This window comes from Amyelois transitella, chromosome 13 (assembly GCF_032362555.1).
Source record: "Amyelois transitella isolate CPQ chromosome 13, ilAmyTran1.1, whole genome shotgun sequence".
Lineage (NCBI taxonomy): Eukaryota > Metazoa > Arthropoda > Insecta > Lepidoptera > Pyralidae > Amyelois > Amyelois transitella.
In genome coordinates, this window is record NC_083516.1 from 4,642,564 (window position 1) to 4,654,604 (window position 12,041).

The following is a 12,041-nucleotide window of genomic DNA, read 5'->3' on the forward strand; positions in this document are numbered from 1 at the left end:
CTCTCTGTACAGGCAAATCCAAAAGTTCAATGTGAGTGTGTGTTTGTCATAGCATGCACATTATGATTTTATCACATAAAAAAAAGAAATTACTTGATACCTAGCATGTATTAGGAATGGCATTGTTGCTAAATTTAAAGGGCGTAGATAGCTGAAATTTGACATGTTTATTCTGTATATATGTAAATAGTGTAAGCGATTCCTAAAAGCGCATATCCCGATGTTCCCACGGAAACGGGAACAAAACGAGATTTTTAATTTAACGCAAGCGAAGTTGCAAATATTATCCAGTATAAAATATTGTCACATTTTGTGAAGAAAATATGACACTCAAATTTTAATAAGTATATAACTCTAGTGACTGACTGTCCATTAGATGTACAAGTAAACAATTATAAACCCTTATGCTAGGTGATAAGGTATAAGCGCTTAGTTTATAAAATCTTGAACTCCGGAGCTGATGATGCTTTGCCTGAGCTTCATATAATATGCGCATGCTTTATGTACTCGTACGCGAGATAAAAAGTCACTAGGGAACATCGGGAATAGTTTATTTTTAGAATCTGTTGATGAAGAAAGCTGGGAATAATATATAACACGCCACTTTTGATTTCACTTTCATAAGCCTGAGAATACAGAGCTAAAGGGACACTAAAGAGAATTCGTAGAAAATCAATAATTTCTTTAACACTGCAAAGAAAGCAATAGCGCTTGCAGCATACCTCTCCCGTAATTTGGTTTGTACCTATAACCAGAATGTCGGTAGAGCAGATGGTTGGTAGGGAAACAAAAGCCAAAGACTAGCGCGAAATGTAAAAAGGTTTCGGTGAAGGAAAACTATATATTTATCTACATATTTAATACAAATACTAACTTAGTTACGCAGCTGGAGTTTTTGTTCTTTTTATAAGTATAAAATAATATTCTACGTATTGATAAACATAATATAATAAACTAGACTTTTGCTAGAAGTCCTATGTTCCTTCTTAAGATGTCTCTTTGTTACTTCTTGAGAAATAATAATCTAAATTTATACCAACAACAGTGGTATGCTATCTTAATAACAATAACTTAAATAACCAATGATAATTTACACACATAGCACAGGCTTACGTAAAAATAGGGCAAGATTTCAATGCATATTCTGATAAAATAAAATGTCAAATAAAATTGAATGAAGTGCTCTCTCTACACCTCTGCAATCGCATTATGTACTTCAATAAAGGTTAAAGCTTTCGATGGTCTACTTTAGTACTTGGCTTTTAAAGCGTAATGGTTAAGGACTAACTTATTATATGGGTAATGGGTGTATTTTTAGTCTTCTTGGAATAATAAAAGACTATAGATGTAGTAAATACTGGAGAATGTGACGTCGTATCATAACTTTCTTATAATTCAAGCCAATTTTTGTAGTTACATACATACATACATATGGTCACGTCTATATCCCTTGCGGGGTAGACAGAGCCACCAGTCTTGAAAAGACTGAATGGCCACGTTCAGCTATTTAATAATTTTAAATTATTTAATGTCATAAATTCATGTATGTACTTAGTTATAGTTCCACCGAATCATTAATAATATTCCTCGATCACACTTCATTAAAAAGGAAAAAAAATATTGTATATACTCGAACACATCCATTTGTGAATGTACTAGTTCATCATATATTGTCACTGTCTCAAATTAAAATAAGTACGAAATGTTCAAAGCGCAATAGAAATACAATTGAATTGCAATTTTGCCAGCGCACGCGGCGTCACAACATGCTTTTGCTTTTTAAAAAATCAACTTAGGCACACTCTATCAAGCTTAAGGGTAGACATACACTAGCGGCTTCAGTCTTTTCAGACTGCTTTAAATAAGTTTATTGCCCGAAACAGCCTCAATTTAAATCTTTGTTGTTCTTTGAATGTTTTGTAAAAATCTGTGGGTAATTCATTGTGGGCTTACACCTTTATTCAGTCTAATCTGCCTGACTGTTTAAAGCCGTGTATTGCTGGCCTTATGTATTCTTCACACTCGAGAAGGCGTAGGCAAGACAATGCCATCGCAAATGTGCAGAGGAATATTTAAACGGAGCCAAAATGCGACGTGAGATGCAAAACATTATAGGGAAAATGAACCGATACAATTATTTGGATCGGAAATCACTCAGTGTGAATGGTGACTTGTCTTGGATTAAATTCTGTTAATTTCATAGACCATTACCTGGGCTACAGCCTCTGTTAAAATTTATATTTTAAAATAAATTTGTGATAAATTTGCGATAAAATAATAAGTTATTCATCATTAAACTGGTATTTTTCATCAATTATATATCATTACATCAGACAATTTCTATTGAGTAGGTATACATATTAGTAATATTTAATGTTCTTTCTATTCTGTCTATGGTTATCCGTCAGGTTTTTAAAAGTCAAGGTGATTTATATTAAAAATCTTTCCGATTGATAAGCAATCACACTCCTATGCAAGGGTGTAATGATTATCATATAGTACATAAGTCTATAAAAAAATAAAATATGGGTTCTTATAGCTCCTCACATACCAGTGATCCACGTTATTAAGACACTCTATCAAAAAGCTCCTTCAACCTTTATCTAACTCCATTATCTTTGTAATTAGAGGCTACACATAACGCGCTTGACTTTAGGGCGAAAAAAAACTTAGGAAAAAACCCTAATCACGACTCGAAACAAAAACTGAAGTAGCTACGCTGATCATAAAGATGATTACCAATTTATTTTGACAGCCGCTTGTTTAACAGTGTGAACGAAGACTCATTTAAACTAGCCCATTATTTATTTAACCATTATATTTTTTGCTAAGATTTAAAAATATAGAAATATTTGTATAAAAAATTTAACGCGTAGTCCGACGTAAACAACTTCAATACATTTGATTTTAATTACAGCAAGTTGTGGATAATTTGCCTGGCATATAAAATTGTACCTAACGGCCAGTATAGCGGCCAAATTTGATAGGAAATAAACGGAGCTAAAGGCCTTTATCAAATCTATACTAATATTAAAGAGGTCTAGGTAAGCGTAATTCTATTTTATCAAAAAAACACCTTTCTCCATAAATGTTCTAGGTATTCAAAGTATAGCGTCCAAGGGTCCAAAGGCAAGAATTTACTTGGCCATATCTGTATTAATTAAATTTATAAAAAAGCTGGTTTTTTTTTCAGTCTAAGCGCTAACCCCTATGTTATTTTATACTTGCCCCTTTTTATGTTCTTCTTTACTTGTTCATCCGAGAAGCATGTTATTTTCTCACCCATCCATCTAAATCATATCTAATTATGTTAACGCATTTCAAATTATACGTCTGTCATATTTTTTGTTTCTGCTCATTTTTAACTTACTCATTCCATATGAATTGTTAAACAGATTGAATACATAAAACGAACAACTCAGCGTTTAATTTTTAAAATCGCAATCGCATCTCTAACAACATACCTACTCGTAGAAAAGAAAGTGTGCAGCTTGACAAATCATTATCATTTTAATAAAAATTTAATCGAAGTACCTATATGAGTTTTTCCCATAACAGAGTGACGGTGGTCAGGCGAAAGTCGCTCTATTTAATAATCTGACTAGAAATCGCTCTTAGTCAAAGGTGCATCTTGAGCTCCTCGGGAAGAGGCAACTAAAACAAACACCAAAACGATAGACAAACAACAGCTTTTAAAATTATGACCTGACCTAAGATCTCACCCAGAGTTCAGTCGTACGTTATTTAGTCCTCAACAAAACGTAACAGTAAAAAAAACGGAAGAAATTGTTTAAAACCATAACCGTTCCACGATAACTTGCAGTACGATAACTTACAAGCAGATCTCAAGCATTTAAGGCGTTCACACATTTGTTCGTAACTGCAAAGAAAACATTGCTGGCACATTGTTGACATTGTAACTGTACTGGACAAGTAACCCACAGCCGGCACAATGCAGCAGCTATGCTCCCACGCGCCAATCCACATGCCCCCGATATTTGCACATGCCATGCAGTTTCCAAGTTTACATAGATGTAGGTTCACCAGCATGTAAGTATTTTTTTTAATCTGAATTTCTGCGACACGATTTTTACAAGTCTCGTACTAGAATTCTTTTTTACAAAGTTGCAATTCTTTCTGAGCTAGTTGGGATTAATATTTTAAGTTTTCTTTAATAAAATTTCATATTTTTTGATGAATAGCGCCGGTTGAATTGGAATGGGTACATTTAAATAATCCTTTTGTATCATATTACCATTATACTGATATAAATTAAAGATAACTACGTAAAGTAAAAGTGTATGAATCATATCATTATATTTTACGCGAAAACTGCACAGCTAAGAGACTAAACTTAGTCACCCTACCGTACTCTACTCAACACGACAATAGAGTAATGAGAAACGGTTTTGTATGCACAATTAATTAAATCTAAATGTCCGTGTGAATTCTTCTCATTAACGGTAATTTTAAGGTCAAAAATACAATTAAGTAACTTACCGAACCAAATTAAACATTTTATCTAAATTCTGTGTTTCCCGGCACCAATATAAAAAAGAATAGAACCATTCCATCTCTTTCCCATAAAGGTCGTAAAAGGCGACTAAGGAATAGGCTTATAAATTAGGGACTCTTCTTTTAGGCGATGGGCTAGCAACCTGTCACTATTTGACTCTCAATTCTATCATTAAGCCTAACACTTAAACGTGGCCTGTCAGTCATTCAAGTCTGCTGGCTCTGTCTACCCCGCAAGGGATATCGACGTAATTATATGAATGAATGAATGATATTAATGAAATCAATTTTCAATCTGAGCCGCTAATTGTAAAATTACAAATACTTTGAGAAGAATGTGAAATACATAATTATAATAATAAGTAGAGTAGTCAACACAAACATAACATACATAACACATCTAATTTTAATAATAAGGAGCAGTCAATTCAGTAGTTACTTAAAACTTTACATGCGCCACTCAAGTTACTGATTCCACATAAAATATGCCGTGTGCAGAATAAACAGATTATAAATAAAACCTCATGACACACTGTGGATGAAGGTAATATGACCATTTTGAATGTCCTTGGCAACGATGGGCTTTACATGACCGTCAGGGCTGACAAAATTCCAAACTTACAACAACAAACCATAAAAACAAAATTTCTTTGCTTTAAATTTCAAACAATTCATTAACATCAGAGAAATATCTTTTTTGTTCATTTTATGCCGAAAATGTTATATTGTTCAGATGCTTTTTATCAAAGTAAAAATATTTTAATTGCCCAAAGAATGCCTATTACGAGGAACTATTCAAGGATCTTAATTCATTCTTTTCAAAATTTTATTTTTGATTCCTAATGCGTAATCATGGTACTCGTATTCATTGGTATCCTGGTTATTCATCAAGGATTTAAGGCGGATATAAATGCTCAATCCTTACTTCAGACACTTTCAGTGGAAATGCCTTTTTAAAAAAAGATATGTGCTTACCGTACTCGACCATGGAATACAGATAACAATAATTGTTGGGATTTTTAACATTATAGTGGCAACATTGCTATGAACATTTCATCTATTATCCATGAAGATTGTTTATTGCTAAGTTAACCTTCGTCCACTCCCGCGTCTTTCAGTATAACTATTTTTGAAGAAAATAAATTGTATGTGTATACTCGTATGTAACATCGTGCGGTTTACATCATACCAGCATTCTACATACAGTACGCTTCACTCAAACAATAATTCTATAGAGTGAAAGTAATGGTGTAGTAATAGTAAGTTAATTCTGAAATTTATTAAATTGTGTGTTTTGCAAGATTACACTTCATTCCTATTATTTCAAGTACCATATTTAATTTCTTTTGTCTTATATTATTTCATATTTCCACGCCCTCAACCCTACTTACTGGCCATGTTGGGTCACGCCGGAACAAAGGGCCATAAAATAGCGTCACCCAGTATCACAGCATCGGGAGCCATCACAAATTGGTTTATTGAGATTGCCAGACCACGATGGAGGGATAAGGTCGGCCACTGAGGCGGCCCGTAGTTGCTTTTTAAATATATTCATTAAAAATACTAATTGATTCAGATGTTTATAATCGGTTTTAATTCTTTTTATCATTCTTAAATTAAAACATATATTTACTCGTAATTGGTGATTAAAACAAATGAATGATTAAATATAGCTAATGAGGATAATGTAAGTTTGACTAGGTTTGTAGTTGTAATATTTTTTAAGAATTTCGAATAAGAAAGTATGTAAGGCTGACTACATACTGCTGCGTCATCATACTTTGGTAAAAAAATTTAACTGCATTAGATTTTTATGCATAACACGATGATATCATACTTACGATCCAATAAAATTTTGCCTTAAATACATAAATAAATAATGAATGTATTGAAAACGAACGTCACGGTTTTTAAATAGTAATTACCAAATTCACGATCATCGGGATGGTAACAAGAAAATAAGAAAGTAATTGGGTGTTTACAGAAACGTTCACTTTATTAGAATAGTGAAGCGCAGGTTGAGATCCCAAAGTACATCCCACATTTCACGGTAACTACCTCTTTGTGGAGCATGGTAGATCCAATTTACTTTGACCACAGGGTATAACCAGTGGGAAGATATAACCTAAGATAAATATAATACGTGCAGAAAGAACACTAAAACTGTAAACCCTCTAAATGTAAGGTTATACAACTTTTAAAATATAAATTTTTGCTTTAAAAACAGAAAACAGAGAGATTATCATTACTTGTTCCATTAAATTATCACTAACGTATGAATCTGATACCACGGAAAACTACAACTTTATAGCCTCTACCAACACTTAGTTTGTTTATTAGTATAAGTCATTAAAAGGTATCAAACAATCAGACTAAAAGAAATCCAGACTTAATCAATCAAGGATCACGGTTTGAAGACCCATACCGGGTATTCTCCATAAAAGTAAGGATTAAACCGGGACTATCGCCAAGAGGGAGAAGAGTTACTTCCATCACTAAGACATCCAAGTGAACGTGGCCTTTCAGTCTTTTTGAGACTGTTAGCACTGGTAAGGGATAAAGATGTAATATAAAAAGGATCTTTTTATTTACATACATACATACATACATAAAATCACGCCTCTTTCCCGGAGGGGTAGGCAGAGACTACCTCTTTCCACTTGCCACGATCTCTGCATACTTCTTTCGCTTCGTCCACATTCATAACTCTCTTCATACAAGCTCGGCGGTTTCGGGTACTTTTGACCTGACCCTTTACCAGGACGTCCTGATTTTGATCAAGATACGTTCGTCTAGGTCTTCCCACTCCGACCTTTCCCTCCACACTCTCCTTGTATATCTGATCTTTTTATTTATTTAAACTTATTTATTTAAACACGGTCCGGCTAATCTATACATATAATAAAACAGTAAAAATATTTTGTCTGTACATTTAGTATTACTGACTGAAATGGGAAAAAAATATTTTTGATTTCTATTATTAATTTTAAGTGTCCCTCTAGGACGAAGTCGCGGGCAACAGCTAGTAGTGTTATATATGATATAAATGTCTGTAGGTATATATAGTTACATACATAGTTAAAATAATAAATCTTTGTTAACAAAGTTCTTAAAAATAACTAATCCGTCATGATTATTCCAGTGTACCTTTATGTTAGGCCACGTGCTGTAAACAACCCCTTGAATGCCATTCATGTTCCGACATAGGCAATTGACCGGTTTTATATTTTGCATTGTAAATTCTCATATATCATAAATACTCTAAGTTGGTGCTAAGTTTTCATAACATATGGATAGGCACGCATTGCTTTGGCTTTCATTTGCCATAAAAATTAACTGAACTAAACTGATAAAGGTTTGCTCCGCGCACAGATTAATGACTCTACGTAGACCTCGGTAGCCATATACATTGACATAGGAATCTCAGAATAGCCTGGTGACTGACCTCATCATTTTGAGACTTTCTAACAGAATCTAATAGCCTCATAGTAAGTCGATTATTATGTCCATGCATACCTATGTAGTTTCTGGCATAGTAAATAGGAACACTTGCGTTTACATTCCTTACGAGGTAGACAGAGCTAATGTCTTGAAAAGACTGTAAGGCCACGTTCAGCTGTATGGCTTAAAGATGTAGCTGAGATTCAAAAAGTGACAACGAAAATACAAAAAACAAAACAGAGAATTTCTTTTCAAGAAAAGATGCTACATAAAGTTCATCCTATTATTCGATACAACGCACCCATAACAACGAATAGGGGTACTATTACTAGTCTAACGCGAGTCCTGGGTTCAATACTCGACACAGGCACTAACGAACGCGATCCTCGTGTCTCGATAAGGCAGCATTTCAATAGTACCACCTCGGGTGTTTTCCTGATGGACTTGTTTAATCACCTCTACAATTCAAATTCATTCAAATTGATGAAATGAAGCTACTGAAGTTAACTACTTACGGAATATAATAGAAGTTTACAACTTACTTGTCCTTGCTATTTATACTTTTAATAGGTGACGTGGTTTAATGCATGTGATGCTAATTATTTTGCCAACATTTATAATGTCATTGTCAACTGTCTCAGCAATCTTCTTTGTTTAAAACCAAACACCTTTGGGAGAACAAATGGTTCATCTGACTAAAAAATTTTGATTTTCATTTACTTGGATCTTATTTTATTAAAAGTGAATAAAAGAAAGTTGTTAGATAAAAACTTTAACATACATCTGCTTTGTAAAAAAAATATTTAAGAGTAAATATGTTACCTTAATCGTCTAAAACTAAAAACTGAACATGATTTTTTGTTAAATTCGCTATAAAGAAAATTTAATTCAAAAGAGGGAGCAAATCATTGGTGTTTACAGGAATAAATCCAGCCACGACACCGCTCTATGCTCTAACAGGCAAATGTTCACTTTATCATAAGCCTTTCGTCTCGTCTGCTTCGTTAACTGAACACTTTTTAACACGCATTTATTAAGATGTTTAAATGTGACAATGGTTTTATACTTTTTACATGCATCTTTTTTACTTGTTTTATATGCAATGTACCTACAATTTTAAAAGACTTTTCGTTTCAGATATTAGCTTACTTTTGTTGCACAATTTTATATAACTGATTTAAAAAGCCTTTCAGATATAGAAAATTAACATCTCAGAAATATTTAGTGTGAATTTGGGTCTAAATGTATTTCCAAGATTATTATTATATTATCATACTTCAAAAATATGAAAATTGCTTAATAGTATGAAGATGAAGCAAACCAAAGTTAAAACAGTTTATAGTAGCTATATAGTATTTGTATTTGTAAATGTTTAATTGAAATTAGGTCATTCTGCCATCAACGACCGAGTTTCGACATGAAGCACCTGTACAAAGTTAAACTCTTAAAACAATGATGTTAATGGAGCGTTAATTTAAAACCAGACATTGTTATTTAGAAACAATGCAATTATGGTCAGGGAAACCACAAAACGGACTATTAGCCTTTTTATAGCTCAAATGTACTCTTGTGGGAACAAGTCAAGGAAATAATTTTATGCTTCACTTGCCTCCAATTCTATGACGCTTATTACTCACAACAGTGTAATGAATGCACCTTACGCTTCTTGTTTTTAATAGAGTTTAAACATAGACCTCAGCACAGATTATCTCAATCAACTAACAAAAATAGGTTTAAATAACATTCTTACTTTGTAGATAGTAGTTGCTAATAGCCAACATTTAACACCGATCTTCTTGTATGTACGAACCACGGAACAAGAAATGAACAAATTTATAGGAGTATTTTTATTATTTATCTTACATTAAGGGTCAGGTTTCTCGTTCCAAATCCTTAGCACTAGCTCAAAGCTTGATGACTTCTGATAGAATTCAGATAAGCCGAGCAGTATTACTTATTCTATTGTGCTAATATAAGTCAGTATAAGTCCACTGAACACATTACATTTACTGGATGGGCATATACGACGCCAATTATAGACAATTGCTGACAAGTTACATGTTTTTATAAAGTATCATTTGTATTACATTATTTTAAATTGATTACACAAGAAACTTGACGGACATTGATCTAATAGTTCACAATCATTAAAATACAATGTCCATGCCTTAAATCCAGTTTATAACGACAAAAAACGTGCTATAATACATGCGATTTGGTAGACGTTGTATAATTTTTTAATATTTTTTTCTGGAGTTTGATATGGTCTCTTTATTATACGAGAACACTAAATAATTTTTGAGATAAGAGAGCTAGCATTTAATGCATTTAAATTATAATTAAATAAATCAGAAGTTTTTTTTTCTTAAATACGTATATAAACAAAATCCGAAAAGTAATTAAATGATACTTTATTCATTCTCATTTTTTGTTACCAGCCATGGGCTTTTTACAAATACTTCGCTCAAAGAAATAGCGTTGAGCATTACCTATGGTCATCCCGAACATTAAAATTTTTCATTTCGCAGTAAATTGCTAAATAAGTGCTTATTGTACTAATTGCATACAATTAAAATCCTTAAAAATACTTATGAGAAAATTGTGATTTATTGTATACCATACTAGGAAATATCCACTTTGTAGATCGGCAACGCAAGTGTGAGGACAGAAAGTATAATTGCACATACCGGCTGTTAAACTTCTGCGTAGACGTATAATTACATAAAATCTCTACGTAGCGTTAAATAACTGAAATGCTGCTATGGTGCTTTAAGTGCATACTTCCTTAATACTCCGACATCGTAAGTTCCTTGCAAAACAAAGCACTGAAGAAGAGCCTTTGCGACGCTTCCCTGCTCTGTGCAAAACAGTGTTGGGAATGTGGGGATCGTAAAGTGTCCAAAGGTGATGTTACCCATTAATATGCATTGCAGTCCGGCTACCGTTATAAAAATACGTATGTTCTTTTACAAAAACCAATTTTGAACATTTTCGGAAAATAAAAAAGCAATATTTTTTATCTGATATTTTTTGATTGATAATGCCCGTTTCTGATTATTTACAAGAGCAAGATAAATTATGCAATTTCATTTTATTTATTTTTATCTACAAGAAGAAATATGATAAGGTTTTTATACAAATATAAATAAGTTTTTTACATACCTCGTGCTGTCATATTCTGCAGAAATTAAATCTTTATCTTTTCCTTAACAATTGTGCTTTTTTCGATTTTATTTGACACAGAGCAAGTTGCGAATTTCATACTATAAAAAGGATATAAGAAAAAGTTAGTAATTACGCGACAGAATCGTTTTCCCTGTAGTTAATGGAGAATCGAATAATATGAGGAAAACTATTATTTAAACATTTGGAGATCGTTACATTAATAAATTCCAAAACATAAAAAATACTTTAACATCTCTAAATTGTTTTTAATTTTTAGTTAAGATTTTAAGCAAATAAAACACATGCTCAAATTATAGTCGTACAGTAGCCTCGACATGTCAAATTAATACTCCTTGATCTAGTAGGCCATTGAAAAAGCGTTTAAGAGTTGATGTGTTTATTAAATTGTCTTAAGTAATTTACGATGAAGCTTCGTCTGGGCTCTCTTTAAAGGAGGTTTTGTTACCTTTTTTAGTTTACATGACCACAATGAGCTGCTCTTATTTGCAATTTGTACTTATTACTACAACGGCATTTTTGCAATTACTTAAGTAATTGAAGTACTCGATACACTTTTCAAGTTGTATGCTAGTAGTGGTTATATGGGAAAATGTATACCAGAAATCGAATATATCATTTGTAATCATTTATTTTACGTAGGAATAAGAATCATCTAAAATATTTATATTTTGAAAAACAATATGTCCAACACCTAAAATATTTTATTTAAGATACCTGCAATACTTATTTTGAACAGTTGCTTCGATAAAAATAATAAAATAACCACTTGGAGTTAGCACCGTTTACCTAGTAATGGCAACTGTTGGTGTAAAAGAGAATACCTACATATTCGTATCGTTTTCAAGTCAGAAACATTTTCTCTTAATAAGTACAAATTATTATCACGAAGTGCCTGTTTC